Source organism: Panthera pardus, unplaced genomic scaffold, assembly GCF_024362965.1.
Source record: "Panthera pardus isolate Hobbes unplaced genomic scaffold, ASM2436296v1 HiC_scaffold_24, whole genome shotgun sequence".
Taxonomy (NCBI): domain Eukaryota; kingdom Metazoa; phylum Chordata; class Mammalia; order Carnivora; family Felidae; genus Panthera; species Panthera pardus.
The window spans coordinates 91,621,922-91,632,469 of record NW_026526810.1 but is presented as its reverse complement, the minus strand read 5'-3'; the positions used below and the strand labels follow the sequence as shown (position 1 = coordinate 91,632,469).

At 42.1% G+C, this 10,548-nt stretch overlaps 1 long non-coding RNA gene across 1 annotated transcript in view; it reads right to left on the bottom strand.

Annotated features, from left to right (window-relative positions):
* Positions 1-5,782: 5,782 nt before the first annotated feature.
* Positions 5,783-10,548, bottom strand: part of LOC109268481 (uncharacterized) — a 70,752-nt gene continuing 65,986 nt past the window's right edge. The window contains exons 7-9 of the long non-coding RNA XR_002080676.2: positions 7,874-7,966; positions 7,243-7,352; positions 5,783-7,076 (exon numbers count right to left, since the gene is read on the bottom strand). This is a non-coding gene — a long non-coding RNA (uncharacterized LOC109268481). The remainder of the gene's footprint in view (positions 7,077-7,242; positions 7,353-7,873; positions 7,967-10,548) is intronic.

Genomic DNA, 10,548 nt, shown 5'->3' with positions numbered 1-10,548 from the left:
GAAACCAGACCTGTAAGAATTAGCTGCTAAACTGAATGTGAGAGAAGTATGGATAAGGAAGACTCTCAGTTGAATGATGAATGTTGGAGCCATTTACTGAGATGAACACAGGGAGCAGAGGAGGGCAGTTTGCAGGAAGGAGGGGTAGAAATCAAGAGTTGGATCATTTCATCTTCAGAAGAGGAAAAGAGTAACAAACACTCTGCTGTTAGAAAGGAAGATGAGAGGTTTTGTTTTTTTTTCCCTCATTTTACAAACCAGAGGATCTACCTTTGCAGAGGCAGTTTCCTATTTCCCTATTAGGATACTGCCATTAGAAAACTTTTAAAAATCAGGTAGGGCATTCTCAAGTTTAGCTATAAACATGATCAAATCATGGGTAGTTCTGGCTCCCCACAGGTCAGACTAAATAAATCCAGGAGCCAAGTCTGTTCCGGGGGACCAGAGCCCCTGTAGTTTGTTATAAAACATGATCTGCCTATCAGCTGGGGATTCTAATTATCAAGCCTGTAAAAGATAATCTCACTGGTTAACCTCACATGACTTTCTTTTAAAAAAAAAAAAATTGAAATATGACTACCCTCAGCTCCAGAAGCAGATGTGGCAGGAAACAAGACTTAACAGACACTTCCGTTTTTCTTGGGACAGCACCCTTTGCTCCACTTCTGCAGTTCAGGGTTCTTCTTACCATAAAAGTAGAACTGTGCCCCAACCCAAACAAGATACTCCCCCTCCTTACACCTCAGTTACCTGCCTTTCCTTTGCAGACCTGAAACTTGAGAGAGAATCGGACAATTCAGTGTGAAGCTTGTGCTTAGGGACTTCCCTGAACAGACCTACTAGACCAAGTCAACACCCTGTGCTCTGAGGGGAGAAGGCAACGCCCTTTATCTCCTTGTAATGTTTGCCACCTGCTCACTGGCACCCTCCTCTACTACAAAGAGCTTTGTGATGCTGGAGCATGGTTGTCCTAACGCCAACTGGCATTTTGTTGTTGTTGTCGTTGTTGTCGTCGTTGTTGTTGTTGTTCTTGTGTTCATAATGACCTCTTTCTAAAAATTCTGTAGGCTTCCTGGAAGGGACACCAGCCTACTGTGATAAAATGGACTTCTCCCTGCCCCCCTCCCCACCTCTGGTTACCATGGCAACTCTGAATGACTGATTTCCTGGTTGCCATGTAAATGCAGTGGGATCCCAGCCACTGCACCACACAAAGACGTCAGTAAGACTAGTGAGAACACAAAAATCATATTTAAAAAGACAAAGCATTTCATTTCAAGGCTTTTTCTCACACAAAGGCGGAGGAAAGGAACCAACTATGATTAGAAATCGTGCTCTTCACCCCCCCCCTCCCCCGAGGCAGGAGTGTGTCCCTCCTTCACTGGAGGGAAGACTGGGAAAAAAGGGGAAATCCCTCCTTTGTAGTGGAGTTGGCATGGTGACAGGAAGACAGATGCCATTCTCAGGTGCCAGGAACCCTTCAGTAATCAGCCTGAGTCCCACAGAGAGGAAATCTGAAATATTTAACTGGAGTGGAAGAATTAAGTTGAATTGAAAACAAAACAAAACAAAAAATAAGTCTCATGGACTTTGTTTAGAATTACTTCTATAATTTTAGAATTAAGATTCCAAGTGTTCCAATTTAATACTTACTCAACAATGAATTTTTATTTCTTTCCAATAACTTTGGAGAATTAAATGCAGCTATTTATCTATTTTTTTAAAAATTGATTTGTAACACCCTGATGAAACCATATACTGAATATTGATTAATCCAGATTTCTATGATTTTCATAGACTGCGTGTTAACTGTGTTTAGTAATATCTATAAAGAGGATTGGCATGTAAAAAGATGTATATTTTGTATTACTCTATGTATGCAAAAACTAAAATTGTTGATAACTTACCTCTTTGACGTTCCATCATATCTTAGAACCAAATGGCTTAAAATTAATCTGTTGTTCCTTTTCCAGAAAAATCTTTCTGCCTTTTGACTAATGTTTCACATAAAGGTTTCAAAAACCTAGTCAGGCAGAATTTCCATAGGTTTGTTGAAAAACACATATATAGGCAGCTACTGGTGCTTTACTATTAATTTTTGGCTGTTGAGTCACAAGGTAATTTTTTTGAATGTCTATCTTGGGGAAGGTTAGATCTGCATTGAACGAAAGCCTCCCACGTATTATAGATGCTAGAGAAGTGACACCAAGAGATAAATTTCTGTGCCTGGGGGTACTCCAGGGTACAAAGCAGACAAAGCCAGGCCCTGTAACTGCCATTTCTTAATATTCTTTCTGGCATCCAACACTGCCTCATTGCAAGAGCCAGCAAGTTCCAAACTGGGTCAATAAGTGTTACACAAGGTAAAAAGTTGGGGCAGGAAATTCAGAGCTCAAATAATTTTGTAAAATCTTAGGTTCAAGAATGTTAAGCAGGTTTATTTACTGCGTAACTTCTCAGCGATTTTGATATTCCAATACCTATGGTGACTCTCCAGGAGGGGGCTCTAGACAATATGCTATTTCCCAGATGAATTTGATCACTGAGTGATATCTTCACAGAACATCCCCAGTACTTCAGAGCATACTTTGAGAAATGCTGGGGCAGATTTCTTTCAAATCTAACTATAATTTAAAGATAAATTTTTATTTATGATTTAAAATTACAAAATTTACACAAGTGATTGGCTCCACATGATACCCTAAAATTTAGCTCATAGATAAATTCTTAAGAAAGCCAAGAGAAAATTTTAAAATTTTAAAAAGAATCCTCAATAAATTGGGTGTCTTTCAGAATATTTATTTTGAACCTGAGCATATGAGTACATATTTTCCTTGTCGAGGTTTTATTGTTGCTTTTATAGGTCTAGATGAAATTCTCTAACAATAAACCCCACAAGACCTCTCAATTTTTTCAACAAAAGTTGTGGCAAGGAGCAAAGAGGGATGTGAGCCATGCCTCCATTGGGACGGGGGGGGGGGGGGGGCGGGGGGGGGGCGGGGGCTGATGGGGGTAAAGGTCAGCTGGAGTTGCTGTGGATTCTCCTGGGAAGTAACCACCAATGCTTAGGTGACTTTTTGGGACTGAGTTCCCATCAATGCAGATTTGGGGGCTTCCATTCTGACCACAGTGACTCTTTATAAGACTATTCCTAGCCCCTGTCCCCCACCAACCAATGAGCTGGGAGAAACAAAAGAGTTGCCAACAGCCTCATTACCACTGAAGATAAAGAAAAAAGTGACAAAGGGAAACCTCTGCTCCCTCTGAGGTTCCCTGAGTAGGGAACCTCCTACTCACTCTGATCTTTTAAGAAGGGGACCATGTCAGAAAGCAGATGTGCCCCCAGTCCAGCCTTGTCCTGTCTGCCCTGGGGAGGTGGAGAGGGGTTTGTACCAAATATGAGATGGTTAACAGGACCAGATTGTCTTAAAAAACATAAGTGACTGAAGAGTTCTGGGATAGAATGAACTATTGTTAAGGGAGCTTGCTGCCCAGAGGGAAAGGAGAGTCAAACAAAGGAACCAAGTGGGTTAGCAGCCATGGGAAAGATAAAATGGGTCCATGTTTTTATCTCAACAAATTGAGCTTCTTCGATCAAACTGGCTAAGTAGCCGGGACAGCCATGTACACACCGTAGGAGCACAGATGGGGGAAACTGAGGAGAGGAAGCATAGGGACGGGATAGATTTATTTTGTCTGGGTTGCCAGGACAGCCTTCAGAACAGTCAGCAATTGAGATGGTGCCTGAGTGCTCAGTGATAGAAAGGGGGGTTTGCAAGTTAGGTAACTGTTTGGAAAGAGGGTGGGACAGAACATGGCTTATTCTGTGAACCATGAATAGTTTGGGATAGTGGGAACAAATGGCTGGGCTGTATCGAGGGGGTGCTCCATGGATTGTAAAGGTGGACTGGGATCCACCTTTTGGGAAGTACCCTCCATGATGTTTCAGCCAGTGTAGATAAATGAGAACCACAGAAGATTTTAGGTACATAACTTAGATACATAACTAGGCTTGCATTTTGGAAAAACCATTGCATGACGATGTGGGGTAGGCTTTGAAATGGGGTAGGGTGGAAGATGAGAGCAGAGCAGACCCACAAAAATAGTTGAGTGGTTTTCACAGCACTAACTGGTAATGCCTGGGAAGAGGTGACAGAGAAGAATGGGAAAGAGGAGGCAAGGAGTAGCCTCAGGAGCAAAACAACCACAGTGAATGCTTGTGCCTTCATCTATCCATTCAACAATTATTGATTTGCATTAATATAAAAACATCTCTTTGCTCTCTTTGTCCTGAAGACCTTCCCTATGATTTCCGGTAAGAATAGTGTGGATTGGAAGCACCTGAAGGAGTTCAGCTACTTATAACTTGATCGTGTTATTGGTCTCCTGCTTTCTAACATGGGTGGGACTTTTGCCACAGCATCTAAGTCCATTACTTTAGCGATACCAATGGTAACAGGGTTCTCCAGAGGAAAAGAACCTTTTTGTCGGTCTTTGGTTCTGACAATAACCGTGTTCTGTGAAAAAGGGTCACACGTGGGCCCTCTGTCTGGCAAAACAGGCCAAACTGCCATCTTAATAATAAATTAATTTTGGACTCCGAACGGATCCATGACCACTCTGGTGGGACCTCAGGAAACACCACTCATATGCTGGGAAAGTAAGTGGCTTTTCACCACTTTTGTTTAGGCGTGCAGAGCCCTGTGGCTGACGCGAGAGACACCCTACCTGCCAGTCACAGGTTCACTTACCGACTTTGGCAGCTCGAGAGGATGTAGAAAGAAGAAACACAACTGCCCTGGCGAAGACCTGGGAAAGATGTTTGCTCTCTCACTTTCTTTATAAAAAATAACACATATTAAGATCAGATTTTCGGAAAATTTATTTGAAGACATCAACTCCAGACTGAAAGATTCTAATTGTACCTTCTTTCATGAGTCCCTATGTCTAGACCAGATAATATCAGGACACTTGTCTCGTATCTGAATAAGCTTTTAGTGTCCTGGCTCTGAATAGGAGGGTTTTTCAAGGACGTAAATTTCATTACTGTTTAGGTCAGGAAAGGGCAAATAAGCATGACATCACGGTGTCCATCTAGGTTAGACAAAAAAAAAGGAGGTCTTTTGCACAATAGGAAAATAACACACAGTGGAGTAAAAACGTCCTTAGGCAGAATGTTCAGAGATTAGCATGTTTCCCTCGATGGGACTTTCTGGGTGTAATGGGGGAAGAGTGAACTCATGTTAAACATCTTTCTTAAATATGTTAGCATATATTTCATATTTTGCTTGTTTTATGTCCTCTTAATAATTCTGTTGAAATATTATCATGGGGTCTGAAGTCAGATTACCTGGGTTCAAAAGCAAGCTCCACTGCCTACTAGCTGTGTGACCTCTCTGTGCCTCAGTGTTCTCATCTGCAAAAGGGGGATATTGGTACCTTCCTTACAGAGTCGTTGTGAGCACTTTATAGATAGAGAACACTGAGGGGCTCTTTTCCTGGTGGCGCCTCTAAACATGGGGTTCCCAGACTTGGGCAAATGTCAGAACCGCCTGGGGAGATATTCTCAAGTGTAGATTCCTGGGGCCACTGCCACAGATTGTGATTCAGTCAGTCTGGAGAGAGGCCTGTTGCAGCTGATTCATGCAGTGGCAGTTAAGAACCACAACTTAAAATTAAAATTTTGCCTCCTGTGGCACAGTCCTTGCTCTTCCCTCCTATTCTCTTGAGCTTCCCCCAAGTCATATTGAGCTTGAGCTTCCCCCAAGTCAAATCTCAGGTGTTTTTTTTTTTTAATTTTTGTTTAATGTTTTTATTTATTTTTGAGACAGAGCATGAGCAGGGGAGGGGCAGAGAGAGAGAGGGAGACACAGAATCTGAAGCAGACTCCAGGCTCTGAGCTGTCAGCACAGAGCCTGATGAGGGGCTTGAACTCACAGACTGTGAGATCATGACCCGAGCTGAAGTCGGATGTTTAACCGACTGAGCCACCCAGGCACTCCTATTTTTTTTTTTTTAATTTTTAATGCTTATTTATTTTTCAGAAAGAGAAAGACAGAGTGTGAGTGGGGGAGGGGCAGAGAGAGAGGGAGACACAGAATCAGAAGCAGGCTCCAGGCTCTGAGCTGTCAGCACAGAGCCCGACATGGTGCTTGAACTCACCAACTGCGAGATCGTGACCTGAGCCAAAGTCGGACGCTTGACTGACTGAGCCACCCAGGCGCCCCACAAATCTCAGTTGTTATAGTGTTTGGCTGATTTGCCTACCAGTGGAGGACCTCTATAGAACTACCTATCTTCTTACTAAACTGGTCTCCTATTAGACATTTCTGGCCACTTCTCAGCGTCAGTCCGCGACCTCTACTTTTAGAAAAAATGATCAGACATGCGAGGGCTCCAATTAATCTGTGTTTGCTATGATGGGAGGTAATACGTGTTTGGCATCACACGTGCATGTGACTGAACCCAGTATCAGGGCTCCGAATACTACAAGGTAGGAGAGGCTTCAGGGACTTGTTTATGAAACTTACATAGAAGGAAGGGGGTCTCTCTTCTAGCTACATGCGTTGGCATCATGCCAAAAGGCAGTCCCTTGGAGTGGTGTGAAAAGTCAGACTCTTCTCCTGGATGCTAGACCTGGGGGCTGAAGGGCAAACGTAGCTTTCTTCTCTCATCATTGTTCACTGGACCCAGAGCCTGTCTTCAGCTGTCTCCGGGAAAGATGCTGCAGCAGTGGAGTAAGTGACCACCTAGGCTGAGGAGCAAAGCTGAAGATGCAGAGGGTTTTAGGAGAGTTGGAGACGAATGAAAGGGGGAGGGCCAGAGAGGGGCATCACAGAGGGGAGAAGTCCCTGGGGAGCTGGGGAACAGGGTAGCTCGGGCCGCATCCAGAGTGGAGAGTGGAGACTCTGCCCAGGGAGGGGGGTGGGGGCGGGCAGACTCACAGGTTCTAGAAGCTACTTCTGATTTTCTGTGGAAGTTAGCTCTCGTGTGGAACATTTCATAGGTGTCACAAGGGATGCAATCGATGGAAAGACGCCAGCGGAAACAGTACAGGAACAAGAAGTTTCGTAATGCTAAAAGACAAGGGATAACGTTCTAGAGTCAGGCAAAGCAGGAGACAAGGTGAGAGGCTCTCAGACCCGGGTACAGGCTTCCGTTCCCAGGCTCTGACGATGACAGAGAGCTATTGATGAAGCCAACCAGGTGGAGTAAGCCTTTCGCCAGACATGAGAAACTCACCTTGCCCATTCTTACAGCTATGTTTACATCTCCTTGAGTCCTTAACAGATCCCTAGTTGCCAGATGTCAGTAATTGTTGCAAAACAACTACCACACATTTCAAGTGCTTCCTGCAAGACAATTAAGCAAAGAAAGACCGATTCACTGAGATCATCCTGCAACTGGCCAAAGGTTCAGGACTATTGGAGATCTGTTCCTAGAACTTCTGGAACTGGCCGTGTCTGCAGTTAGACATGGTGCTGCACATAGTCTAGGACTGTTTACGTGTAACTGAATGACTTCTTTTTTGGTAAAAGACTTTGTGGTACCTCTTATTCTTTTTTCTATTAATAAATTCAGGTGTAATTTGCACATAGCACAATTTGCCCTCTTAAAAGTATAGTTGTGTATCTTTTAAGATATGCATATAGTTGATTAATCACCACCATAGTCGAGATATAGGACGACTGCATCACATCGACACCCCTACCCCTGAATTCCCTCGTGCCCCTTTGCAGTTAACTCCTCCCCTGACTCTGGTCCCTGACAACCACTGATCTGCTTTGATCCCAATGGTTTTGCCTTTTCCAGAATGTCAAGTAAATGGAATCCTACAATATGTAGCCTCTTCTATCAGGCTCCTTTTACTCACCTTAATGCATAGGAGATCCATGCACATTGTTGTGTGTTTGGGGGGTCACTATCACTGAGTATCTTGTTCTTCTTTGAGAGGATTGTGCATAAGCTGACATGGGGGGGACGTATGGCTCCAGAGGGGGATATTTGAAGAGAGCATACAGGAATCCAAAGAGAAGTCTTTTGAGTGATTGAGTAGAAGACACTTTGAGGTAAGATTTCAAATTTATTTTACTAAACAAATGCCTGTATATTGTTGCTGTGTATCAGATAGTGTTCTACATGCTTTACAAATAATAGCTCATTTAATTCTCAACCCTCCTAGGTTGGAGTGATTATTCTCATTTTACAGATGAGGAAACTGAAGTGTACAGAGGTTAAATTACTTACCACAGGTCACATGGTTAAGTAATAGAAATAGGATTTAAAGCCAGGCAGCTTTTTGTTTGTTTGTTTGTTTGTTTTTTCTGCCCCGAATCATAGCAGTCTATCAAAGATTCACCCATTGTCGTAAAAAGAAAAGATAGTGAATTCAAAGTCTGGCCATTGAAGGAAAGCAGTCTTCCCTAGGGTCCTAAATTATATTAATTTGTGGAGTAGGAATAAAAATAACTACAGATTTAGAAATAGTTGTAGACTGTTTAAGATGTACATCCAGGGTATCTGTGGAGACTGCAAATTTTCTGTAAATTAGTGAGTCTGCCTCAATTTAGGTAATGATCTAATGTGGACCAGCACACAAAACACAACAACAACAACAACAAAAAAGGTAAAGCCCCACTCAGAACTGATAAAGAAAGAAGAGGTGTGCAATCAATATCATTCATAAACATATATCAAGCACCATGTGTTTACTATCTCCTTGGTACAGGGACCCATTCTGAAGTTAGATCTCTGTATATTAATTGTAGCTTGTTTATATTTATGGTTAGATTTATTCAAATATGCATGGTCCTTTACATAGTAGTAATTAGGTTCCTAACTTAGTCTTTTTATACAGTGCTAAATTTAAAGAAGCTTTCTAATATTACTAAGCATTTAAAAAATATATTTTTGAGAGAGAGCGAGTGCGCAAATGGGGGAGGGACAGAGAGAGAGAGGGAGACAGAGGATCGGACAAAGGCTGTGCACTGACAATAGAGAGCGGTGGGGCTCAAACTCACGAGCCTCAAGATCAAGACCTGAGCTGAAGTCGGACATGTAATTGACTAAGCCACCCAGGTGCCCTGAGCATTTTTATCAAATAGGTTTGATTGGTAAATGCCATCAAAATCATGGCACCCTAAATGAACAGAGGGAATGTATCAAAAAGACATAGTTTTATTTCGGTATGTTACACTCACCTATTAAAATAACCCCCAAATTGGAAGCACTGGGATCCATCCACGCACTCCAGACAGAGCTGATATTATTTGATATCACTTTCTCAGACCTAATGCTTTATAGAACTGTCATATTATTTCTTTCTTTTATAACAGGAAAGGGACCAAATTTAAATGCAGAGGAATACTTATTCATATCACAAAATAGTTAAAAATAAAGGGTAATGATTTAAGTGTTGTTAAGGATGTGAACTTACTGGAATCTTCATACACTGCTATGGTAGTAGGAATACAAACTGGTGCAACCACTTTGAAAAAATATTTGGCAGAACTTACTAAAACCAAAAATATATAAACGTACCACCCAACAACTCCCCTCCGGAGTATACAGCCAACAAAAATATATGCTCATGCTCACAGAAAGGATATACAAAAATATTCTTAATAGCTTTATGCCTTAGAGCCAAAAATTGGAAACAACTCAAGGGTCCCTCAACAAGAGAATAGATAAGTTTGGGTATATTCATGCAATGAACTTTGTAAACAGTTTTTTGGAAAGAATACTACCGCATGCAACAACATGGGTGTATGCCACAGGCATAATTATGAGCAAAAGATACCAGACACAAAACAGCAGCTACTGTATGTATGACCCATTTTATGAAAATCAGGCCAAACTAATTTATGGTGATAGATGTAGAAAAAAAAAAAAAAAAAAGGTGACCTGGGGTTAGTGGTGATGGTGGATTGAGTAGAAAGAGGCATGAGAACCTCTGGGGCACTACAAATGTTTAACATCTTGATCTGGGTCATGGTAATATGTGTTTGACAAAAGACACGCACATATACATATGTCCTTATATGTAAAAAGCCATTAAAATGTGTACTTAAGATATCTGCGCTGTGCCATATGTATGCTGTATCTCAATAAAGACAATTAAAACATTTTTGGGGGGTGATATATACACTGCAGCAAGAAAAGCAAGGATTTCATAATTTAACAGGTCTGGGTAATCATTTGTTCCAGTGAATTTGAACAAATTTCTTTGTCTCCTTGATTTTCAGTTTCCTCATCCGTGTAAATGGAATTAATAATAACCACTTTACAGAATTGTGTAGGTCGCACAAAATAATAAATATTAAATGCTTCCATACACTATGCATAAGTGCTGTTAAAAATAAAAGTATCCAGGGGTGCCTGGGTGGCTCACTCAGTTGGGTGTCCGACTTCGGCTCAGGTCATGATCCCATGGTTTGTGGGCTCTTCGTGGGTTCAAGTCCCGCATCCGGCTCTGTGCTGACAGCTCAGAGCCTGGAACCTGCTTCCAATTTTGTGTCTCTGTCTCTCTGCCCCTCTCCCACTCACACT